This window comes from Rattus norvegicus, chromosome 2, assembly GCF_021556685.1.
Source record: "Rattus norvegicus strain SHRSP/BbbUtx chromosome 2, alternate assembly SHRSP_T2T, whole genome shotgun sequence".
Taxonomy (NCBI): domain Eukaryota; kingdom Metazoa; phylum Chordata; class Mammalia; order Rodentia; family Muridae; genus Rattus; species Rattus norvegicus.
Window position 1 is genome coordinate 171,942,286 of NC_141535.1, and position 26,763 is coordinate 171,969,048.

Consider the following 26,763-nt stretch of genomic DNA (forward strand, 5'->3'; position numbering starts at 1 on the left):
ATATCTAATAAAGTGAACCTTCTCTGAAACTTTTAGGTCAGCTTATCAAGTTTCAAACATCCTTCCAAAATAAATCTCATAACAAGCACTTCCCAACAGCTATTGGAATTGTGATTGGAATCTCACTGAATTTATAGCTTTCAGTGCTGTGCGGCCATCTGTCTCCATCTCTATGTACTGGTTAATGTCTTCTGGTCTAGTTGATGGCTTTCATAGACATCATCTTTAGATTTACTCCTGTTACTATAGCTCTGGCTGGCCTAGAACTTGCTAGGTAGACCAGGCTAGCTAGACTCAAGCTCAGATATCCACCTGCTTTTGCCTCCAAAGTGCTGGAATTATAAGCATTGCCATCATACCCCACGGGCCCATCATCTCCAGTTTTACCTCCCCATCTTTGCCCCCCCCCAAACTCTTAATACAAAAATAGGTTCTTTTGGGTATCCTCTGTTGATAAGCCTATAGTTAGCAAATGCTGGTTGTTAATGCTGTCCAAGCCTGTTCCTTTTATTTTTTCTTATACTAACATCACTTCCTTGTTCTTGGCTATTTTTATGCTAGTTTATGGAGAAGAGAGGTGGATTTGAATTTTAAGGACCAAAAAGTACTACAGTCCTTATAAAGGTTAAATATCTAGTTCCAGCTAGCAGCCCCTTGTAGGGCAGAAACTTTGTTCCTTTGCAGTCCTGTTAGTTGTACTGACGTGAAGATCACCTTCATGCTGGCTCCAAGATTAATTTGTAAGAATGGCCTTCTTAATGGGGCTTCTGAGGGAGACTATTCAGAACTGTAAAGACAGTCAATATTTAATATATTTCTGTAACTGAAATTACTCTGTTTGGATACCTACTGTAACCTGAATCCTTCTTGGTGTTTGAGATGTCTTATACTTTCTTATAACATGGCTTAAGAGAATAACTTGGATAAAGCCCTTTATGCTTCATGCTTTCCTTCATCAGTAGAAGTATAATCACACCTTACCATCTAGATGACTACTAGATTAAATAATGCCAGAAGGCATTCAGAAGAGTCTAAGCCCAGGGCTTGACCTTCAATGGGCTGCCACCTACTTACTGCCTTTCTGGAGACTTTTTTAAATTCTAGGAAGATACAGGTATAACTGCATTTCCAGCCCTATAGTAACTCTTCTTGGCGTAGTAAATGCATGAATGACTAGCTAGTATTCTGGGTTTAACTTCCTGTGATTTTTTTTTTTCTCCTCTGAAGCCTATTCTGGTTTGCATGGAAATTATGTTAATGATTGTCACCTAGCTAATCACATGTCCTTCAAGAATGGCGGGTTAGTTGTTGCCACTATAACTACTGTACTTTTCTGAGCACTATCTCGCTCTGTTTCCCTTTCCTCTTATTAACTTTTCATTTTTATACCACTTAAATGCTGCTGCAGTTGAAAGCCACCCAGAGGGTACACGTGTGTGTGTGTGTGTGTGTGTGTGTGTGTGTGTGTGTGTGTGTGTGCGCGCGCATGCGTGTCTATATATAAGATTATAAAGACTGTTGTAAGTCCATGGGCATCACAGCAGTTATGTGTTAACTTGGCTGCCTGATGCAGCTTTTCCTCTGGTGACTGCTTTCCTCCTCCCCAGCGCCATCCAATCATTTGTTCCCTGAGGGCTCCCACCAGGCTCTTTCTACAGAAGACTTCGTTCTCACTTTCTAGGGAAGACAGGACTCTGGGAATGTTCCTTAGTGTCTTCCTTCTTACTGGGATAGGCTCCTTTCCTCTCGACCTCAAACAAGTTCTGCACCTGTGTCCTTCACCATCAAGCCAAAGTTAAAGCTATTTTCACTTACCTTTCCCCTTCAATTTAGTTATTAAGGAAAAACATTAAATTTGCTTGATTCTTGGTTCTAGACTACTCTTCTGAATTTTTTCTTTCCAGGCATTCTCAACATCTTGCTTTTTAGTCCACAATAACATGTCTGTGTTCCAGATCTGTTTTATGACTCCACACAGCGATCTTAGAAGTATCTCAAGCAAAACAAGTGTAAATCTGAATTAGCAACCCCCACACAGGACTTGACCCTTAGCTTACCTCTTAGCCTATTCTCATGGGGCTTCACTTTTTATTTAATTTTTTCTTATGATTATTCTGGTCTTATGTTCTAAATATACTATATTTTTAATATAGACAAAAGCTGCTAATGTCAGTCATTAGGGAGATGAAAGTTTTACCTGTAAGATAACCATCAAAAAAAATAGCCAGAAGGGTTAAAATTCCAAAGACTGGCAACAGAGATTTTCTTAGGAAGATACCCAGGCCCCTCTTAGATGACACTTCTGGAGCCTCTTACAGACTGAAGCATGTGCTACTACTGGACATTGTGCTCTTTTGTATTCCAAAGAGAAGTGTAAACACCCATTCATAAGAAACTCTTTGAAAGGAAGGCGTACTAGATTTATTCAGAATAGCTGACAACTGGAAACAACCCAAACATCTTTCAGTAGCTAATGGCTAAAGTTTCCTGAAGTGGAATGCTACTCATTAATAAAAAGGAACTCCCAGTGTAAAATCAGACATAGATGAATAGCATGCATACACTCAGCAGAAGAAGCTGGATACAGAATTCTATAATCTCATTTATATTCAGTTTTAGATAAGACAGAGCTACTCTGTGGTAGAATGTAAAAATAGTGACTGCTGACTGCCTTTGGGTTTAACAAGTGCTGATAGTGGCTGGATGTGCTTGCTGAAGTGATACAGGTGTTCAGTGCCTGACCTGTGTGCGCGTGCGCGTGTGCGTGCGTGTGTGCGTGTGTGCGTGTGCGCGTGTGCGTGCGTGCGTGCGTGCGCCCCGTACAGGGTATATTTATTTGTTGGACAGCTAAGAAATGTGTGTATTTCCTGGTATGGAGGATTTGTCTATTGTTATAAAAATAATTGAATGGCTGGGAATGAGAAGTAAAGATGCTTGAAATTTCCACATAAAGTTTTGAGGTTATAAATGTTATGAAGATATAAACAAATACCTGTGCATGCTACATATTTCTTCAGTAAAAATAACCTTATTAATATAATTAATTCCTTTCTCAGGATTCTCACTGATTTTTTTTTTTACTCTTCAGTCCTTTATTGCTCTTTTTGCTTTTGAGGCAGAGTTTCACTGTGTAGCCCAGGCTGGCCTTGAAGTTGAAGTCCTTCTGCTTTAGCATCCTAAGTGTTGGGATGCAGGTGTGTGGCAACCTGCCCACCCTTTTCTTTGCTTTAAACATCTTCTGTGTGTTTGTTGAAAAGTCATTCCCATGGGGGAAGGCCGTTGTTGATTTAGAACACATTCTCTAGCATGTGCCCTTTCATAGTTTATCACAATTATGGCTTGGAATTAAAAGGACCCTTGCAGCTTCATGTTTTGGATTTTTGTTCCAATGGCCTAGTCGGTGGAGCTTGGTCACTAGGAGTGTTCTTGATGATTACAGCCTGGACTCTGGTTCTGGCACTTTGTACTTCCTTGTTTGTTGTGATGTGAGGAATCTCTGGCACAGGCTTCTGCCTCCAGGAACTCCTCTCCGCCCTTCCTGCAGCTGTGCATGGAGATCTCCACCCTTCCTGCAGCAGTGCATGCAGACCATTTAAATTGTGAACCTCAGTAGGTCCGTCCTTAGAATGTTTCTGTCAGGTGTTTGTCAGAGTGATGAGACAAGAGGTTAATACACTTCACTACTCTCTTCTGAAGACTTAGGTTAGGAAAGGGCAGAGCTGTTCTAGTAAGTATCCCTACTACTCAGGCTTTTTACATCCTTGTGAGCAGTACTTGAGAAAAGCTGTAAGGAAAACATAATCTGTGTTTGTGTAAGTATATGTGTACAAGTGTGTGCATGTAGTATATGTGTAAATGTGTGTGGAGGCCAGAGCTTGACTTTTGGCATGGTTTCTCAGGACAGCCATTTAACTTGTTTTTTGAGTAAGGGCCTCTCACTGGGCCCTACGGCTTGTGAATTTGGAAAGTCTGCTTCAGATCCTCCTGCCTATTATTGCCTTTTGAGCCCTGAGACACATATGTGCCAGCTTTTTACATAAGCTCTGGGGATTGAACTTGGGTCCTTATGCTTACCAGGCAAGCACTTATAGACTAAGCTATCTCCTAAGCCTGGGGACACTTTATTTTGCCTCATGATTTTAGAGACTTTGGTTCATTAGGAGAAGGGCATGGCACAGCACAGCATGCGCCATCATGACACCCTGAAAGGAGATACAAGAGCGGAAGGGCAAGTTACAGCCCCAAGTCCACTCCCCAGTGACTTACTTATTCCAGAGGACCCCACCTCCTACTCACATCACCTCCCAGCAATACAGTCATGAGATGAGACCATCAGGGGATTTGTACATTGGTTCGGTCAGAGCATGAAAATCCGTCAGCAGACAGCCAAGCCCCTCATACATTAGACTGGGGTGGGAGGGGAGGGGAAGCATTACATATGCAAACTACAACAATGAAAACATTTTCATGCTGGGGTATATAACTCTCTTCCCCCACAAACCCTAACTTGCCTATAGCTTTCATTTGCTTTTGTTACTTAACAAAACACCACAGGCAATACAGTACTGTGATAGCCAGGAATAGCTCCAGATCTGCTCCAAGACTACCTTCATTCAAAATCAGTTCAGGCTGGAGAGGTGGCTCAGTGGTTCAGAGCTCTTACTGTTCTTCCAGTAGACATAAATTTGGTTCTTAGCACTCACATCAGGCAGCTCACTGCAATCTATGACGCTAGTTCCAAGGGATACAATGCTCTCTCCTAGCCGTGGGCACCTGCATACAGGTAGGTGCATGTAACATACACACTTACACATAGTTAAAAAGAAAAACAGTTCTGTTGCTTAACTTTGCCAAATCTTCACTTTTTATCTATGAAACATGAATACTAACAGTGTCTGCCTTGTAGGACTTGGAGAGCATATTGTAATATTACTTTTTAAAGAGATATGCAGAGTTCCCAATTTTAAGTGTTTATTTTGTATTGAACAAATGTTGGCAGAACTAGCCATTTTGTTTAAATTTTTTTCTTATATAATATTCTTTGAGATGCTTTCTACCTCACTTCATGCTCTCTTTCTCTCCTTCCCCCCCACCCCCAAACATAAAGCATATGAACAAACAAAACCTAGTAAGATAAAAATATGACAACGCAAACAAAAAGCACAGAATTGCCCCACATCCAAAACAAACCCCTAAACCAACCCGTGATGTCTGTTTTGTGTTGGCCAACTACTCCTGGGCAGGTATCTGTTGTAACTATCTTCTTGGTTAGGGGTGGGGCTTTGTCCTCTCCCCTTCTCTTTGTTACAATTTTGTGTGGTTCCAACCTTTTGTGAGCATTGTGCATGCTGTGTGTGGAGTCTCTGAGCTTGTGTGTGTATTGGCCTCATTATTTTGAAAGATATCATTTTCTCAGAGTCACACTGCCTCTGGCCCTTACGTTCTTCCCGCCTTCCCTTACACATTGATCCCTGAGCCTGGTTTCCAAGCCGTCTGTGTTGACTATGGGTCTCTGGTAGAGAGCTGTTTTGGGATCAGCTAGGAAGCTGGTCCCTAAAAGGAATGGCTGATTGGGGTAGCAGAGAGGAACTAAGATTTTAAACATTTCTAATGTATGTAGTTCAGTGGCAGTTATATTTTGCAGTGATCACTTTTATATAATCATTTTTATAATCATTCTTCCCAACAGAATGCTTTGCCATAAGTAATAACTCTGTGCACCTTCCCCACAGCCATTCTTAGCTTGTTATGTGGTCTGTTTGAACTTGATTTTAGGTAGCACATGTAGATGCATTCATACAGTGATTGTCTCTGTTCTGTAAGACTGGCTTATTGCTGTGTTAATCCATGTTGTAGTATTGTTGTCACTCTGATTTATAACTTCACTCCTTGTGATTGGAGAAGGTATTTTCCCAGTGGATGTGAAAACATGCCCAAAGAGTTTTCCCAAGAATTTTTATAATAAATTTATTAAAAATAGCTAAGAACTAGAGACTGGTATGGCTGGGTCAGTTGGACAGATCAGCTGTAGTTGGTTTATGTAAGACTCTTGATGAGGTAGTTGTGGTGTGTGGTGGATGGAATTCTGAAGAAATAGTAGTAGAGAGCCCTTGGAAGAACAGGAACACCAGCCAAGGCAGTGCCGTGGACATTCATAGTAAGATTATAAGAAGGAAACCATGACCGGGTTTATATATTCTGAATGCTGGGCTGGCAAGATGTATTAATTGATTCTTATCTTGTAATAGCAAGTATTTTAGAAAATGCTAAATTTAATCAAGGAGTCTATACTATATGTAGTCATACTGATGATGAATTGCATTTAAAACTCCAGTCTTCTTGTTCTTCGTGTACTAGTGCTGCCTCAGTTCCCCAGGTCTTTATGCATTCTGAAGGTATTGGAAATGGAGCTTTTCTTTAGGGCTGGAGAGGTGGCCCAGTAGTTGCAGATTAGTACATTTGCTTTCAAAGAGGGTCAGAGTTCTACTGTAGCACCCACATTGAGGGGTTCACAACTTCTTGTAATTTAGCTCTAGGGGTATTCCATAACTTAACTCTGGTCTCTCAGGGTACCTGCACTTGTATATGCATACACTTGTGTATTTTGAATGTGTGTGTACAGATACACATACATACAAAAAATACACACAAACTTTTAAAAATTTAAAAGAAAACGAGAAGTTTTTGTAGTTCAGTAGTTGAGAGGTCTTTTCGGGAGGTGGTGGTGCTGGGGGTGGTTCACAGCAATGACTTTCTGAGTAACAAACCATAGTGCTTCTTTCAACCATGTAGTAACTATCCATTGCCTGAAGTCAAGTCCAGATCTAGAGTAACCAAACAATTCTTGATGAACCAGCAACTATTTTCCAATATAATATTTCCTAGCTAGTTCCTTATAAGAATGGTTACACTGTAGTCTTACTAATGCATTAAAAGTCTGGTTGTGGCATTTGATTCACCCATTTTGTATATATGCTATTCACATAACCTAAAGACAGTATCCTTTGTTTAGTCTTAAAAGTTTCTTCTGTTTGTTCAAGCTTAGTTGTACCCTTTACACCATATTTAATAGTTAACAGTATCATTTTGTAATTTACATTAGTTTTTCTAGGTGCCTATCTTATTTTCCAGATTAAATTGCTTGAGGTCAAAGATGAGTTAATTTTGTAGCATTTTTCGTGCTGTGCTAGCTGAAGTTGACAGTGCTGATTGGACAAGTATTCAGTTATGTTTTTGATTTTGAGCATTGTGTTGTTTCTGAGATATTTAGCAGGTAGCATGGATTTTATACTTTGGTCTTATGGGTAACCACAACAAAAGAAAAGTATATATTAATTTAATTCTCAACATCTCTTTCAGTTGGATGTACTGTAGAGAGAAGATTGAATTTAGTGATGTTTTAAAGTAAATGCCTTAAAGAAAACCTTTTGTTTATATGACAAAACAGGGAAACATTACAAAATTGGAGTCCCTGAAGCTTCTGATGTACAGTTGAACAAGAGGGTGCTTCAGCAGCAACAGCAACAGAGGAGTTGCTTTATTGGCTGAGGTGTATTAGTAGCTTTGCCGGTCAGACAGCTAAGGGTCCTTATTTCAGTTCATGATTATGCTAGAGTAGTGAAGTGAAAGCTGTTGACCTGCTCTTCAGCGGGGACTGGAGTTTTTACAAATGGATTAAAGTACATAGAGATGTGAGGGGCTAGGTTACAGTGCGTGTCACAAACATTAGGAAGCTTTTCTTGTCCACTCTTACTACATTTGGCCCTCCAGTACTTACTAATTGATTCTGAAAACAATGGCTTTAATAGGATGGTTTAATAGAATTAGGGTAATAGTAGGATTGTTTGTACATCTCTGAGTGCTGTTAGATGCAAAGAGTAATATGAGATACAGGATTTATTAAATTGGAGACAATGCAATGCACGTCTTCCCTTTTACTTTATGTGTCTGTGGGCATGAATGTGTGGAGGTCAGGGGACAATACTGGAGATGTTGGTTCTGTCTTCCCATCATGCAGACCCAGGGGATTGAACTCAGGTTGTCAGGCGTGGCAGCAAGCATCTTCATCTACACTGAGCCATCTTTCTGGTCCTTGTACTGTAACTTACCTGTTAGGTTTTTTTTTTGTTTTTTGTTTTTTTTTTTTTAATTTTACTTTCATTCAAAATTTTCAATTGCGTATATTATGGACGTTTTTCTAGATTGTCAGATTGTTATCTTTTTCCTTGTTTCTTTTTATTTTCTTCTCTGCTTTTCTTATTTTTCAGTTCTCTACTGTTTTTATTTTTAACTCATATTTTTCCCAGATTTATTTTCCTGGAGAAGGCTATCCTAGTAAGGGTCATTATTGCTGTGATGAAGTACTAGAACTACTAAGAACAATGTAAAAAGGGTTTATTTGGCTTTTTTTTTTTTCTTTATTAACTTGAGTATTTCTTATTTACATTTCGATTGTTATTCCCTTTCCCGGTTTCCGGGCCAACATCCCCCTAGCCCCTCCACCTCCCCTTCTATAGGGGTGTTCCCTTCCCCATCCTCCCCCCACTACCACCCTCCCCCCAACAATCACGTTCACTGGGGGTTCAGTCTTAGCAGGACCAAGGGCTTCCCCTTCCACTGGTGCTCTTACTAGGCTATTCATTGCTACCTATGAGGTCAGAGGCCAGGGTCAGTCCATGTATAGTCTTTAGGTACTGGCTTAGTCCCTGGAAGCTCTGGTTGGTTGTCATTGTTGTTCATATGGGGTCTCAAACCCCTTCAAGCTCTTCCAGTCCTTTCTCTGATTCCTTCAACGGGAGTCCTGTTCTCAGTTCAGTGGGTTGCTGCTGGCATTCGCCTATGTATTTGCTGTATTCTGGCTGTGTCTCTCAGGAGAGATCTACATCTGGTTCCTGTCCGCCTGCACTTCTTTGCTTCATCCATCTTGTCTAATTGGGTGGCTGTATATGTATGGGCCACATGTGGGGCAGGCTCTGAATGGGTGTTCCTTCTGTCTCTGTTTTAATCTTTGCCTCCCTATCCCCTCCCAAGGGTATTCTTGTTCCCCTTTTAAAGAAGGAGTGAAGCATTCACATTTTGATCATCTGTCTTGAGTTTCATGTGTTCTGTACATCTAGGGTAATTCAAGCATTTGGGCTAATAGCTACTTATCAATGAGTGCATACCATGTGTGTTTTTCTGTGATTGGGTTATCTCACACAGGATGATATTTTCCAGTTCCCTCCATTTGCCTATGAATTTCATAAAGTCATTGTTTTTGATAGCTGAGTAATATTCCATTGTGTAGATGTACCACATTTTCTGTATCCATTCCTCTGTTGAAGGGCATCTGGGTTCTTTCCAGCTTCTGGCTATTATAAATAAGGCTGCGATGAACATAGTGGAGCACGTGTCTTTGTTATATGTTGGGGCATCTTTTGGGTATATGCCCAAGAGAGGTATAGCTGGATCCTCAGGCAGTTCAATGTCCAATTTTCTGAGGAACCTCCAGACTGATTTCCAGAATGGTTGTACCAGTCTGCAATCCCACCAACAATGGAGGAGTGTTCCTCTTTCTCCCCATCCTCGCCAGCATCTGCTGTCACCTGAGTTTTTGATCTTAGCCATTCTCAGTGGTGTGAGGTGAAATCTCAGGGTTGTTTTGATTTCCATTTCCCTTATGACTAAAGATGTTGAACATTTCTTTAGGTGTTTCTCAGCCATTGGGCATCCCTCAGCTGTGAATTCTTTGTTTAGCTCTGAACCCCATTTTTTAAATAGGGTTGCCTCCCTGCGGTCTAACTTCTTGAGTTCTTTGTATATTTTGGATATAAGGCCTCTATCTGTTGTAGGATTGGTAAAGATCTTTTCCCAATCTGTTGGTTGCCGTTTTGTCCTAACCACAGTGTCCTTTGCCTTACAGAAGCTTTGCAGTTTTATGAGATCCCATTTGTCGATTCTTGATCTTAGAGCATAAAGACATTGGTGTTTTGTTCAGGAAATTTTTTCCTGTGCCCATGTGTTCGAGATACTTCCCCACTTTTTCTTCTATTAGTTTGAGTGTATCTGGTTTGATGTGGAGGTCCTTGATCCACTTGGACTTAAGCTTTGTACAGGGTGATAAGCATGGGTCGATCTGCATTCTTCTACATGTTGACCTCTAGTTGAACCAGCACCATTTGCTGAAAATGGTATCTTTTTTCCATTGGATGGTTTTGGCTCCTTTGTCAAAAATCAAGTGACCATAGGTGTGTGGGTTCATTTCTGGGTCTTCAATTCTATTCCATTGGTCTATCTGTCTGTTTCTGTACCAATACCATGCAGTTTTTATCACTATTGTTCTGTAATACTGCTTGAGTTCAGGGATAGTGATTCCCCCTGAAGTCCTTTTATTGTTGAGGATAGTTTTAGCTATCCTGGGTTTTTTGTTATTCCAGTTGAATTTGCAAATTGTTCTGTCTAACTCTTTGAAGAATTGGATTGGTATTTTGATGGGGATTGCATTGAATCTGTAGATCGCTTTTGGTAAAATGGCCATTTTTACTATATTAATCCTGCCAATCATGAGCCTGGGAGATCTTTCCATCTTCTGAGGTCTTCTTCAATTTCTTTCTTCAGAGGCTTGAAGTTCTTATTGTACAGATCTTTTACTTGCTTGGTTAAAGTCACACCGAGGTACTTTATATTATTTGAGACTATTATGAAGGGTCTCGTTTCCCTAATTTCTTTCTCAGTTTGTTTCTCTTTTGTGTAAAGGAAGGCTACTGATTTATTTGAGTTAATTTTATACCCAGCCACTTTGCTGAAGTTGTTTATCAGCTTTAGTAGTTCTCTGGTGGAACCTTTGGGATCATTTAAATATACTATCATTTCATCTGCAAATAGTGATATTTTGACTTCTTCTTTTCCAATCGTTATCCCGTTTTTCTCCTCTTGTTGTCTGATTGCTCTGGCTAGAACTTCAAGAACTATATTGAATAAGTAGGGAGAGAGTGTTCTGAATTCAAAGTCTATTGAGGGAAGCCAAGGCAGGAACTCAAGTAGGGCAGAAATGAGGAGGCAGGAGCTGATGCAGAGGCCACAGAGGAATGTTATTTACTGGCTTGCTTCCCCTGGCTTGCTCAGTCTGCTTTCTTATAGAATTTGGGACTACCAGCCTAGGGGTGGCACCACCCACTGTGGGATGGGCCCTCCTCTATTAATCAGTAATTAAGGAAGTCCTATCAGTGCTTGTCTACTGCAATCTTCTGGAGGCATTTTCTCAGTGGAGGTTCCCTCCTCTCAGATGACTACAACTGTGTCAAGTTGACATAAAACAGACAGGACAAGAATCAATTCTTAATTCATTTCTTGCTTTGTCTTATCCACTTTTTATTATGGTCTTTTGTATTTTTAGTTAAAGATTAAAAAACAAAAACCTTATAAATGCTTACTTGAGTCATTTCAGTTGACCTTCCTGTGTTTTCTGTGGCTTTTAGAAGTGAGGTTGGGGCTTTAAACTGTGATTAGCTGAAGTATTTTGACTTGGATTGTCTCAGTACAATCAGTAACAGTGCTAATGCTTCTGTTACTTAAGAATCCTTTAAGTGGGAGTTGGAGAGAAGGCTCAGTGGTTAAGAGCACATACTGCTTTTCTAGGGGACCAGAGTGGAGTTTCCAGGACCCATATCAGAGCGCTCACGACAGCCTGTAACTCCATTCCCAGAAGACCCAACGCTATTTTGGCTTCCAAGGATAACCCCTGTCCACAATGTGCGTGCATAGATAAGTAAAAAACCCACCAATTTTTGAGTACTATTTAAATGTGATATACTAAAACTTTTTTTGTTAAATAGAACTGTTTAAAGTTTTTTTTTTTAATTTAGAAGAAATTTTAATTAAAAAAGTACATAAGTTTGTGGAGTTCCATGAGATGTAATGATACATATATGCACTGTGTGAAGTTTATGGTAAGGTTAACACATCTCTACCTCTTTAAACAGTTACCATTTCTTTGTAGTGAAAAATGCTAAAAATCCAGCTCTTTTTGAAAAATAGGTTATAATGTTATGTGTAGTAGTTAGGCTACTATGTAGAGCACCAGAACTTCCAACTCTGACCTAGAGCCTGGGAAGGTGCTGGGTTGTTAAGTATCAGTGTTTGCTGGTTACGGCAATGCAGGAAGAGTCTCATGAACCGTGTGCAGCCACTGAGATAACTGTACCTTTCTGCTTTACTGGTCACTCCATGCTTCCGTCCTTAGTCTGTGTGACCTCTCAGTGTTCTCAGACAGCGTAAAATTGAACTTACCTCTTAAGAAACCCATAATCTACTCCTGTGGGCTCTTTAGATAACGCATGATCTGTTTGTTGTCTTGTCTTTGGTCACTGTAGACTCTTAACTTCAAAGTAGATAAGCCCTTCCCCCTCCCTCTCTCCCTCCACGCCCCTGCCTTCCCCTCCCCTCCCTTCCTTCCTGTAGGATAGATCTCTTTGGTGTAAGACTTCAGTAGTTAATCTCTCAGGATGACAAATCTCTTATTACGAAGATAATAAAGATACCTCTCCAATTAATATTTCTCTTAATAATTGAGAGACAGCCTTAAAGCTGTTTAAAGCTGTTTCATGCTTGAAGGGGGAATGGAATCTGAATTTTAAAAATCGATTTTCCTGTGCACTTTGGTCTCTAAGTGTTGGCATCTGTATTATGTGTTTGTCTTCTCACAGAACCCTCATAACTCCTGGCTGATTGAGCTTTCTCTACAGGCCAAATTCTTAAATTCTTGTAATGTTACAAGATGGTGAGCCCTTCTTTAATGAATGCTGGTCTTAGGAGAAACGTAAGTTTCTTAGCGTCTGGGGAGGCTGAGAGAGCTTATCTTCAAGGACTGAGTTTGCAACAAGTGTGTGTGCAAGTGGTTAAAGGTGCTTGCTGCCAAGTCTGCCAACCTGAGTTCAACCTGTATGACCTACATGATGGATGAAGAGGACATACTTCTACGAGTTGTTCTCTGATCTCCATGTGTATCTGTGGAACTTATGTTCATTCATTCACATGTATGTGTACACACTAGAAAGCAAAACATGTAACAGTCCATGGCAAATCTGCTGTTGTGAATTACTAAGTAGGTGTCTTTTTTCCCCAAATGTGTTAAAAACTTCAAATTGAATCAGGATGCTAATTTAGTTTAGAGAGAAGTAGAAATTGTTTACATTAAGAGGCAGTAATTAGATAATCAAATGTAATTAAAAAGAAATGAGGCTGCTTATATTTTAAATAAGGAAGATACTATTGTCAATATTAAGTAAATTTTAGGGACATAAGAATATTTATTTGTAAAGCATTCTTCAGCAGGTTCAAAAGGCTTAAAAATAAAAAAGGCATTGGTTAGAAAACACTCAGTTTGCAAAACAATAGGACTGAGTAGTTTTCTTTAAAGATTTTACAAATCCCTGGCATGACCACCATCTGGTCACTGTTAATTCCTTTATATATGTGCTGGATTATGTATTTATAATTTTGTTTGTATATGTGCATGTCAGAAGACAATGTTCAGGAGTTGGTTCTCACTTTTCCACTGTGGATCCTGGGAGTCAAATAAGTCAGGCTTGCATAGTAAAGTTTTGCCTGCTAAGCCGTCTTTCTGGCCATGTTTGTGGATTTAACTTGAGCCTGTTTATAAGTATTAGCAAAACTTGGTGCTAAGTGGTGGAGTTGTAGAGTGCTTGCCTTGCATACATGACATCCTAGGTTCACCCCATCACCCCAAGAAACCATTGACAAGTGTAGCTAGGGAGATTGCTCAGTGGGTCAGAGTGCTTTGTAGCACAAACATGAACCAGGAGTGCCCATGTACCCTTGTGACCTTAGTGGTAAGGGTCAGTTGGAGGCAGAAGGATGGCTGGGGCTTGCTGGCCTATTAGCTTAGCCAAAAAAAAAAAAAACGGCAGCAAGCTCCAGGTTCAGTGAGGGACCCTGTCCTAAGGGGCTAAGGCAGAGAGTTGATAGAGAAGGTACTTTCTGGGCTGCTAGATTTTCAGACTGGCCTGGTATTCTAAACTTGTTTTATTGAAAATAGATTTGTCAACTCTTTCTGTTTTAGGAAAGTGAACTTGAAAATTGGAAGTGTAGTTGAACTCTTTTTAATCTGGTGCTGTATTTTCACAAAGTGAAACCCAAACCAGATAGACGGAGAGTGCCACTCTTCAGAAGCCTCTCTGTGCCTTGTCACTAGATAGTAACTACCTCGCAAGAAAGGTAGTCAGTCACCCTGTGACTTCATCAGAGATGCGCTTTGCTTAGCCTCATTTTGTTTTTAGATAGCTAGATCCTAAGTGAGCACTTGTTCTTGTTCCTGGCCCTTCGCTTACTCTGTTTATGTTATTGCATTTTTATGATTTTACGTAGGTTCTTATTTCATGTCTTAATTTAGTTTCTGTTGTAGGGCTATACTGCAGTTTATGCCCCCTTCTGCTGTTGATACTGGATTTTGAACAGTTCGGGGTCCATAAGGATAATTTTGTTGTGACAGTTCGTCTCCCCATCCTTTTGTTGCTTACACTCACCGTCTGTAGTGGAATGCCTAGAAGAGCTATCGTTTGGTCAGTTGGATGTGTATCTCTACCATTTTACAGTTCTTTTTCTAGAGGATAAAAATACCAGGGGCAGCACATGCTCATGCTTGCTTGCAATTAATATCGTGTAGTTTTAAAATAAATAAAATATTTTGATCTGCAGTAAGTGGTATCTCACGTTGATGAGTCTGTATTTTCCTGGTTATGTTCAAGTATGATCTTTAGAATTTTTATTAGATTCTTTTATTATATTTTTAGGCTATCTTAAAAAGTAGATTGTCATTTTATTTTAAAATCCATTCCATTTTTGGTTTTGTGTATACATATATATGTCTATGTGCAGGTTGTGTATGTGAGTACAGGAGGATATTGAACTCCATGTTGCTAGAGTTATAAGCGGGTCTCTGAGCTCCTAAAGACTCTGCTAGGAACTGAACTGAGGTACTCTGGAAAGGCGGAAAGTGCCCTGCCCACAGAGCATCTCTAGCATCGGTTGTCATTCAACATATGTTTTGGATATGGATCTTGGTTGTACATGTACCTTGCCAGAGTTCTGCATCCTTAGTCTGTAATTTCAGTGTTTTATAATGAATAGCCAATTATAACAACACAGTTTTTCCCCCTGTGTGCCATTGAAGACATCTTTGCCCAATTTGAAAAAGTTATAACCATTTCTGGTCATCTTCTAAAAACTTTATTATCCTAAATTTTCTGTTTAAACCTCTAATATCCCCCTTTCTTTCAGTATTTCCCAGGGGTTAGATGCTATCAATCTGATGCTTTTGATTTTAGCACAAGTAGATATAGGAAATCTATTGGCATGACTTAATGAAACTTACATTTATTTATTTAATTTGGTGTGCATGCATGTGTTGTGTGCTAAGTCCATACATGTGGTGGTCAGAGAACAACAGGATAGGTTCCTTCCTCTTCCTGGGCTCTAGAGATAGAACTGGGGTCATCAGACCTGGCATCTAGGTAAGGTCTTTACCTGATGACCTATCTTGCAAGCCCAAGAAACATCTTACTTTTGTAAATGGTAGTATAATTTCTAGATGGTAGCAGTTATGTTGTTAATTAAATGTGGTGAATCTTTAAAAGGAATTTTAAAAGTTTTTTCACCTTGACTGCAAGAGGCAGTCAGTTTTATATTATAGTCCATTCTTTTGAGTCTAATAGTGATGGTGATGTGTGTTTTCTTTTGAGGTAGTGCCTCTAGCCCAGACTGGCCTTGAGCTTCCTGCTGAACTCCTGATCTTCTTGTGTGCACTTCCGGGGACCCAATACCCAGCTTATAATGGTAGTGAAAACACGAATTGTGCAGCTTGGTGCAGCTGCTGTGTTTGGCAGATGACTTAGTCTCTGTTAAGAATGAAGTGATTAGCAACAAAAAGATAACTATATGCTTAGTGTCTGGCAAATAGTTAGTTCCATAAGTATTGCTTAGAACTCTTATTCCTGAATGTTTGAACCTAATTGAAACCTGACTGAGAGGATTTGTACTATAGTTGTTTTTATTAAGTAAAATGACTTAAATCTAACTTTTATCAATAGTAAAATCAACTTGCCAGTTTATACATATTGTTTTGCTATGGATAATATATTTTTGTAGTTTAAACTTTGCCAGTGTTCTTGCAGTTTATTATCTCTTCCATGCATTATGTATACAAGTTATTCCTAAGATCATGAAAACTTTAGGCAGACTATGTTTAACTCTGACATTGAATAATTATTTTTATTTTTATTATTCAGGAAATCTCTGCTATCAACGAGACTTTTAAAAGGCTCTCTAAATATTTGGTAAGTCTTTGATTTCTGTGCACTTTTGCATGTTTCTTAAATTTATGTATGTGCTACATGAACCCCTCTGACAGCAGTAAGTTAAATTACAATAAGAATTATATTTGTTTTCATTTTTACCTAGGTACGAGAATTTCTTCTCTTTATATCTTTTGTGATCCCTCTACACATTGTGTCTAGGCAATCAGGTTAGTAAGCAGGAATGGTAATTTATGAATTAAATAAGACTTTTTCTACTTGAGATTTTATAGTAATTGTCTATTAATTGCCAAAACATTCAGATGGTGATGTGTTAAGTCTTGTTTACCACAGTGCGTGAGCATAAGCACCATTACTGTGAGTTGGTGTCTATGCTGTTTCCAATCTGGATTACCATAACTTCTCTCTTCTAAGATTAAAATGAAAACTTCTCTTTGTAGTTGCCTTCATTTCACTAGGGTGAGCTGTCCCCTCTCCCCACCCCACTGTGTGCATGGTATATGTGTGTGGTGTTTGTATGTGTGCACATATGAGTACAGGTATGTGTGCATACATGCTGAAGCCAGAGGAAGATGTCAGGTATCTTGCTTTATTGTCTTCTACCTTGTTCTCTTGAGACAGGTTTTCACTGAAACTTAGGCTCACCATCTTGCTGTTAGGGCCAGCAAGCCCTAACAACCTTTTCGTGTCCCCCAACCAGGTGGTGGTGGAGTTATGGGGCCACCTGACCATGCCCAGCTTTTGTGTGAGTGCTAGGAACCAAAACTTAGGTTTTCATGCTTGCATGGCAACCACCTTCAGTCACCAAGCCGTTTCCCCAGCCCATCTCTTGTTCCTGCGTCTTTTAGGCCACTTCCTTCCTGTTTATCCATGCATCCACCCATACACGTATTATGTATATCCTGCACATAGTAGAAAGCAGGTGATAGTTTCTCTTCCCTGAGTTTGGCATACTCATCAATTAGCATGATGGTCCCATTTATTTCTACCCATCTTCCTAACAAATTTTTATTCTTCTTTATAGCTGAGGGGGAAGACCCATCATAGTAATGTGAGCATGTTTCTTCATCCATTCATTCGTCTGTTACCTGGCAGCTCTGAACAGTGCTGCAGCAAACACTGATGTGCATAGCACTGTGCTTCTAGCTGCGTGTTTGGAGTAGGAAAACTGGATTACAAGGAGTTCTAGTTGTAGGGTTTTCTTTTGTTGGTTTTTTTTTTTTTTTTTTTTTTTGGAGAATCCTCTGTACTGACTTCCATCGTGGTTATTCCAGCTTCTATTTATACTAGCAGTGTATAAAGCATTCCTTTTCAATAGTTAAATTTTTGGGGCTGGGGATTTAGCTCAGTGGTAGAGCGCTTGCCTAGGAAGCACAAGGCCCTGGGTTCGGTCCCCAGCTCCGGAAAAAAAGAACAAAAAAAAAAAATAGTTAAATTTTTAAAAGTTATTAACTGTTCTATTAAATGGGATAAAATGCTGAGATATCCAATGATCAAGTACCATGGTATAGTTTGTGGTCATTTTCAATATAGGCACACAAAAATGTTTATTTCATTAGCTAAAGGAGGGTCTGGATGTATGAAGTGGAAAAAACATCATTTTTTTATTAAACTGTTTACTGTATTTGAAACAGTGAATATCTGACCAGAAGGTATGCCCTAGCAATTGTAGCACACGCTCACATGAGCAGCAGTTATAGTCTTCTGTTTAGCACATATGTGCAATTTGTAGCATGTTCAGGAACAATCACGACAGCAGAGATGCCTGCCAGCGTCGCGGCTCATCTCTGCAGTACACCACACACAAAGGGCTACTTTGACAGTTTCCTAAATGTCCCAACTGTCATCATTGTAGGCTTTTGGAGGATATCTCCTCTTACATCTGTTTGTGATAGTTTTATTGTCATACAGCTTACACACCGGGAAACCTCATCCTTGCAGTGATTCTCGAGTCTGTCAGGCATGCACTCCTCACAGTCACTCACGTGCTTCCATCTCCCTTCTAACCCTTTCTTTCTCCCTCTCAAAACAGGAGATGGCTTTCTGCTTGTGAGAGTTTGCCTGTTTTGGATATTTATAGAAAGCACCAGGTAGTATTTGTTCCTTTGTGCCTGGCTCCATTCACTTAGCACAATATTTTCAGCATCATATGTGTTGTGTCAGGATTGTATTCCTTTGTATGCCGCATTCTACTTATCCATTCCTCATGATAGAGCTACTGTGTGTTCTGAACTTGTGAGGATATATATTTTCATTTCTTTTGAGCATATGTGAATGGGGTGGGATTGGTAATTAATCCTTTGTATTTCTCTTCAATATACAAGGGTCCTAGTTTTTCCACATTCTCATGAGTGGTTCTGTGTGTATTTTAGTCTCCTGGGTGATGGGAAAGGACACTTGATTGTGGGTTGTCTCTAAAGAAAGAGCCTTCAATGGTTTACTGATTTTTCAGAGCAAATGCTTTAATGTTGAATGATGATCATTCTTTACAAGTTGTGACTAGTAAACCTTTATTAAAAATGTGGCTTGCAAGTATTTTCTTCTATTCTGTGGATTATCTTTTTAGTTTGAAAAACAAATCATTGGAAAAAATGACTGATTTTGTTTTTTCAGATGAGTTTCTCTGTATAGCCCTGGCTATGCTGGAACTCACTCTGTAGATCAGGTTGGCCTCAACCTGAGATCTAACTGCTTCTGCCTCCCAAATGCTGGGTTTAAAGGTGTCTGCAACCATTGTCTGGCAGAATTTTAATCTTGATAGAGCTCAGCTTTCGTTTTGCATTGTGTGTGGCACAAAGTTCCAAGTTCATTTTAAAATAATTGATAGTTTAGGACTGTGGTAGGTTTCATCATAAAGGACATTGACATTTCTTGTATCAGATGGGCAGAGCACAGAGGAAAGAGTGTCTAGCGTATTTGTCTTTCAGTTCCTCATGTATTTGTTTCCACTAACCTTATGTCTGACACTGTGTATTACGTGACCCCGGCCCTACCTGTCCTTGCAGTAGTGCAGAATCAGTGACACAGACTCTAGGAGCAGGTGAGAAATACAGCAGCAAGCCCCTTTAATACCCTCCACCTGCACCCCATTGGTACCAAGAAAGCATCTCTTCTAAACAGCAGTTCCTGATTGGCTAGCATTGTCTTCATCAGCAGCCCTTCTCTCAGGCAGTCCTCAATTAGGTCCTCCTCCAGGAGATACTTTTGCGGCTGCTCGGTACCTTACATAGAGGTGGCCCCCACCATTCCTGCTACAGTTACTATATGAGATTGGTTTATTTATATTAGTCTATATTGTGTGTGTTAGTTCCCCCTTCTCCTGAGATGGGACAGGGTCCTGTGCATCCCTGGCAGGACCTGGATATCCCTGCTTCCTAAGTACTGGGATTTTTGAAGTTTTGCTTGCATGTTTGTGATTTCTGTTCTTGAAAGAAAATGGATTCATATGAGATGTGTGTTTGTTACTTTTTGGCTGAGAATGGTTTTTGATTTGGCATGTGGCCAAAAGCTTTCTTAGGACATCACTGAACACAAGGCTGTTAGAAGAAATGCTGGGAAGATGCTCTGCGACAAGATGACATCAGAGGATGTGAGCCATACATCTGGGTACAATATCTGCCTAGTTCTTTCACTGCCTACCATAAACCACTCAGGTGCCTGGTAATGTCTGAGTGTCAGACTGATAAATAGGAAGGCGTGGCCCCAGAGGTGAAGGAACTGAGCACAGGCGGCAGCTGCATGCTGCAAAAGGCACGGTTTGGCGTTCCCTTCCACAACACTAAAACCAGAAGTTCCTCTGAAAGATTATAGCAATGTCCAGATAGACTGTTACGTTATTTACATCATCTATTCATTTTTATCGAAAAGTTATTAGATATATATGGAAAGGAGGTATGACTCATTTATTTTCAGATACAGAAAATTAACAAGTGGAAACTAACTCTGAGTAGAACTAGATAATGATTAAAGATCTTAAAATAACTCTTTTATATATTCTCAGAAAAACCAAGGAATACTGTTTTCAAAAGACTCCAAAAGAATAGGTAGGAGTGGATAGATAAAGCATAGAGGCACTTTAAAGATTGCAGAAGAGTTTTAGGGCTGTCTGGAAGGATAGTTAATTAAGTAAGCAAAACAAGTGTTTAGCAGTGAGAAGAGTCAATTAACTTAGAGTAATAAAAGTCATCAACTGGAAGGGTTGGGAAGATAAAGACTAGAGCCCAGGGGAGGGCCTGTGAGAGGGTTGCTGGCTGTGTGAAGTCACATGAGGGTGAATAATGGCTGCAGACTCAATTCAGTGGGAAGTGTCAGTCTACAAAGCCAGGAAGTTCAGGCAGAACCAACATAAAAGAATCTGCATTTTGGGGTTGGGGATTTAGCTCAGTGGTAGAACGCTTGCCTAGGAAGCGCAAGGCCCTGGGTTCGGTCCCCAGCTCCAAAAAAAAAGAACCAAAAAAAAAAAAAAAAAAAAAAAGAATCTGCATTTCGAGCTGCTCAGTTGCTGCAAATACAGAGAATATCTTAAAAGCACTAATAGAGAAAGAACTTATGTTGGGTAGAGGAAGAACTAGACATTCAGTGAGCTGAAAGAAAAGGTATCAAATGGGAATCCTGTGACCATCATAACTTGAAAGTAAAATAAAGACATGTTCAGATAGAGAGACACTAAAATTCTGTCATCTCACCACAGTTAGGAATAGTTCTAGAGAAAAGTACCAGTTTGAAGGGAAAATAGCCCTAGACGTTATAGTAAAGCTAGTAAATATGTAATTTACTATATTTTTTCTAATTATAAAAGCTGTATGATTTTCCTTACTGTAAAAACAACAAACTGTAATACTATATTGTTGACTATAATGCTATATTGTTGTGTACATGAAAACACTTGTTGAATCATACTGTTTCTTTTTGACTAAATTTGGATGTTGTTGTTGTTGAGCATTTACTGTGCTTTTGCTTATTTGAATATAATATTCATCTCCTGTGCAATGTCTGAGAAATGACCTATCAGACTCCAGTAAGACTTAACCGTGACTAATGCACGTTAAATGGTAGATAGTTCGTCTTCCACTATCTCAACTCTGCTTAAATCTTTAATTTCATTTCAGGTTGTTTAGTAACATATTGTCACTTTGAAATGTGAGAATTTTATAACAAATCTGCCATTCTGATTATTTCAGGTGGGCCATTCAGTGACACTGATTATATATTATACTGTGATTTTATATATATATATATATATATATATACTACATTATATATATATATTACATTGACTATATATATACTGACACACTATATATATTATAGTGTGTCATCCTCTCACTACCTGTATGCAAAACTTTCTCTTTACTTCTGCCAGAAACTCTGCATGCAGTAAGCAACAGTCCGCAGTTCCCCTTCTTTAAGTGTTGTTAGACTGTCTGTCTGAGCCATGAGAGTGCTGTGAATTGTCAATATGTCCACATGCTCAGACAGTTGTTTGCAAACTCTTCTCACTTTATGACTGATTCTTCAGAAATTTTTTATTAGTCCGAAAGTCATTTTATAACTTTTACTTTAGAAATTCTTCACCATCTCTGAATATAGCCTATTAGTCAGGGTTCTCTAGAGTCACAGAACTTATGGATTGTCTCTATATATTAAGGGAATTACGGGAAGTCTGCAGTCCAGGTAACCCAGCAATGGGCAACTCTGAATGGAAACCCAAGAGTCCAGTAGTTGCTTAGTCCCATGCGGCTGGGTGTTTCAGCTGGTCTTCTGTATAAGCTGGGATCCTGAAGGAATAGTCTCCACCAGATGTGCTGGCCAGTAAGCGCAAGCAGGCAGAGAAGAAGGAAGTCTTCCTTCTTCCATTGTCCTCAGTAGACCTCCAGAAGAAGGCACGGCCAAGATTAAAGGTGTATACCACCATGCCTAGGTTAGAACTTGCTCTGTCCCAGGCTGGACTTGATGGGCCTAAGTTTTTCATGGATCAAAAGCGTGTGTCTTCCATGTCAGGCTCTGGGTTAAAAGCCTCTGCCTTCCATTTCTGGATTGTAGTTCATTCCAGATATAGTCACATTAACAACCAGGAACAGCCATCACACCCTAATAGCTCCAAATTGATTGCATAGACAGATTCCTCAGATTTGGATTGGATCTGCTGCCCTAGACCTCTGACGTTATATAGATTTTACTTTTTCTATTGTATTTTGAAAGACTGAATAATGGCCCCCCAAATATGCCTACATCCTAATTTTTGGAAGCTGTGTTATGCTGTGCCTTGAAGAAACTGCATATGTGGTTAAGAATGTTAGAGTGAAGAGGCTACGGAAGAGGAAGAGATGAGAAAAGGAGGCTCAGGCGTCAGTGTGCTTTGGAGGAGGAGAAAGGGACCAGTAATCTGGGGAATCGAGGAAGCTTTCTGCACCCTAGAAAAGTAAAGGGGAACAAATTTACTTGACCTTCTAGCACTTTGGATTTAGCTCAGTGAAACTAGTTTTGAACATAGCATCTCAAGAACTTCAGTTAAGGAACTTCTTTCCTGCCAGTGGGTTTGTGATCGTTGCAGTAGCCACAGAAGCTGATGCAGACTTTGGTACCTATTCACGGAGTGCTGCTAAAAATCCTTTGGGGTGTGTGTGTGTGTGTGTGTGTGTGTGTGTGTGTGTGTGTGTGTGTGTGTGTGTAGAACTTGGAGAATGGGCAGCAACTGGTAGAATTTTGAAGAACATGAAAGGAGAAAACTTGGCTTGTCTTGAATATGGCAGAATACAAAAGTTTTGCTGCTGATGCTTCAGAAGGAGGCAAAGGAATCTGGTAAAGAAAGCTGGAATTGAGGCTAGAGAGATGATATAAGGCTAAGGACTCTCACTGCTCTTGTAGAGAACAGGGTTGAGGTCCCTGCACCAACATTAGGCAGCTCCCGACTTCCTGTATGCTCTAATTCCAGATCTGATGCCCTCTTAGTGTCTCTTCCGGGACATGCATGCATCTGCCCATACAAACACACGTGTGCACAGCACTAGCATGCTCACACACAAATAAGTAAGCAGGAATACTTAAAGAAAAGAAAGCCTATTTTTTTAAGGACTCCCAAGAAATCCTTACGAATAGACTGCCGATGGAGATGCAAATGTTAAAGGTACTACTGGTAAGGGTCACCTGTGGTGCATGTGTGGAGCCAGAGGCCTCACTGAGTGTAGAATTCCCTAAAGGGTTAGACTGGCTCCTGCTTCTACCTCCGCATGCTAGCCTTTTTACACGGGGATCTGAACTCAGGCCTTCATGCCTGGTCAGCAAACATTTGGCCCACCTAGCCTTCCCCTTAGCCCCTAAATTTATAGTTTTCATAACATATATTACTTGAAACAAATTTCCTTTAGAGCTGGGGACCGAACCTGAGGATTTGCAGGCTCTACCACTGAGCTGCCTCCCTAACCTATGCTTAGGAGCTACCATAAAGGCTTTGCCACTTCTTTCTGAACACACGAACATTGTATAATTTAATGCAGAATTCAGAACTTCTTTTTAAAAGCTAGAAACTGAATTTATGATGGGAATTTTATTTAGCACAATGTATTAGTCCATTTAGACTAGCTTACTTATTGAAGAAATTATTTGGAAACTGGAAGTACATTGCTTTTAGGATCGTTTTAAGTGGTAACTTCTGATAATAGCTAATGAGTACATTTGAATTATAAAATCCATACATCCAGCCCTTACTTACCTTTAAGTCCTTTACAGCATGGTCTTGTTTGCTTGTTTTCTGATGGAATCATATCCAAGAATCTAATTACTGTGCAGATTCAGTCACTAATTGAAATTCAGTGTTTAAGGTAAATGCAATGCTAAGGATGGCATTACTAAGTATTACAGTTCCCCCTTCTGTCTCTTCAGAGTTACCGCACCATGCTTAGCTTGTCTGATTTCTTTCAATGGCTGGCCAGGAGTTACCAGGAAACTGTGTATCAATCATAGTATTGAATTCAGTAGTTGAATTTAGAATGTTCATTGCCAAAGTTAATATGGAAATTGGGTAACAAGGAAAGGAACACAGTGAAAGACACAGGCGTTGCACAATTGATGGAATCTAATGTTTCTGCTGGACAGGGCAGGGGATCTATGCACCCACTGGGGTGGGTTAAGGCCATGGAAGAAGAACGCTACTCAGTGCATCTCTCTGCTCAGAGCTTGCTAACTGTAACAGAGGTTTTTGAGACATTATGGAAAATTTGACTATTAGCTGGTGTTAATGTTATGATCTGATCATGCGATTCTGGGAACATGAGAGGCACTTGAGTGTGTGTGTGTGTGTGTGTGTGTGTGTGTGTGTGTGTGTGTGTGTGTGTGTGTACAGAGAGAGAGTATGTAGGTATGGTATCTGGGACTTAATTTAAAATATCTGCAAGGAAGAATAAAAGTCAAAGCAATATTGGTGATATTTTGAATTGAATATAGGTGTCATAGATATAAAATGTAAATGAATATACCGTTCTTTTTTACGTATATTGGAAACTTTTCATGTAAAAATTTCAGGTTTTACCTACCAATGGTTTTGCTGGTACTGCTTTTCTCCTAACATTTACAAGTCTTCTCAGATATTGGAGAGCTTTACTTAAATTTTTGCTGCAGAAATGAGGCTCTTGTAAACCATTTAACCTTTACTCTGTATTTTTTGTTACCTGTCACCATTGACTGTAGTTATTATTCTGGTTGTTTCATCTTTGTTTTGGGAATATTAATTTAATTCTGGTGGAAGAGATTTCTGTTTCTGTTGCAGTACCTCCATTTCTCTGACTTCCTAGCACATTATATGCTTAGTAAATACTTGAGGGAATGAGAATGAGTTCTGGAGAACCGAGGACATGGAGTTTGGTCAAGGGCAGAGCCAAAGAGAATGTTTTTGAAAGTTAATCTTATGGGGCTATGGAAACCTTACCCTTTGGGGAAAATGCGGGCTAATATGTATGGGTTTGGAAGAGTAAGTTATCACCTCCTGTATTCTGATTTCTAACTGACATGGAAGCGGTCCTCTTGCTCAGCCCCTCAACTCTCCAGGACTTCCTGCCTGTGCTGCCATGATTGTTCTTATTTTATCTGTGTGAGTGCTTTGCTTGCATGCATATCTTTGTACCACTTGAGTCTGGTGTCTGTGAAGGCCAGAAGAAGGGGTTAGTACAGATGGTTGTGAGTTGCCATGTGGGTGCTGGGAATTTTACCTGGGTCCTCTGGACAAACAGAGCAGCCAGTGTTAGTCACTGAGACATCTCTCTAGTCCTGAATAACTAACATATATATATGTAGACATAGATATACCTACCTACCTACCTACATACATATATACATACATACATACAAACAAACAAACAAAATAACTATATTTTCCTTAAATGGAGTAAGAAGGATGGCATTGTGTTCACTCTTGTAAATGTATTTAATTAATCAAGTGAGACGTGAGACACAGGCTGTAATGTGTAAGGAAACTTCTCAGGTAAATAACCACATGTGTCCTCTTGTAACATAGATTGAGAGTGACAGACTAAGCACCATCCTAGCAGTATTGAAAGCAGTTTTGATCTCATAGATTCCCTGCAAGACACCTGGGAGCCCTGAGAGTCCATATTGCTGGAGAGGATAATTTCCTGTTGGGATACTGTTTATGAACAGCACACGGTGTTTGTAAGTAGAAGAGTCGGTGCCTGAAGGGATACTGAAGCCATGACCTTATGTGTGAGGACTAATGGCAGTAGCTTGCGTTTACACACAGATAAAAACGGACCAAAGAATGTCCTATGAAAAGTTGTTTGTAGTTTTCTGAGGATAGATGGATAGATGGATGGGCTGATGGGTGGATAGAGGGAGGGAGGAAGGGAGCTGGAGATCTAACCAAGGCCTTTTGCATGCTAGGCAGACACTCAAGATGTAACAGATGGATAGATCCTCTTGTTTCATCAAAAATTGAAATTAATTCAATATACATATAATATTTAACTTTTCAAAGTAAGAATTTGACATTGAGTTACTTATAATTAGGAAGGAAATGTAGAATATATAGAAATATAAATATATAGAAATATAATATAGAAAGAAACTAGTCATGAGGGCTGGGAATGTGGTTATGATTGTGTGAATGAGAATGGACTCCAGTGGTTCCTATATTTGAAAGCTTGATCCTCCGTAGGTTCAACTGCTTAGGAAGGGTCAGGTGGTGTGGGTTTGTTGGAGCTGTCAATGGGGGTTGGGCTCTGAGGTTTCAAATCCAAGATCAGGACCAGTCTGCCTCAAAGCTCTCGACAACTTGTAATGTGTCAGCGACTTTTCCGGGGCCATGCCTGCTTGCTGCCATGCTTCACGTCATCATAGCCATGAGCTTACCATCTGAATCTGTAAGCAAGTCCCCAGCTATACGTTCTTCTAAAAGTTGTTTGGTCATTGTGTCACCGTAACGAAGACAATGATAGATCACTTG

General features: G+C 39.8%; 1 protein-coding gene across 15 annotated transcripts in view; it reads left to right on the forward strand.

Moving 5' to 3' along the window:
• The window catches only part of Fbxw7 (F-box and WD repeat domain containing 7), a 161,571-nt gene that overhangs the window by 32,853 nt on the left and 101,955 nt on the right, over window positions 1-26,763 (forward strand). For 4 of the 15 annotated variants that reach the window (NM_001419528.2, XM_087613422.1, XM_087613431.1 and 1 more), the window contains 2 exon segments: window positions 16,284-16,331; window positions 16,456-16,519. The exons of 1 other annotated variant lie outside the window; for it this stretch is intronic. The gene's annotated coding sequence lies outside the window, so the exon portion shown is untranslated. 15 annotated transcript variants of the gene reach the window in all.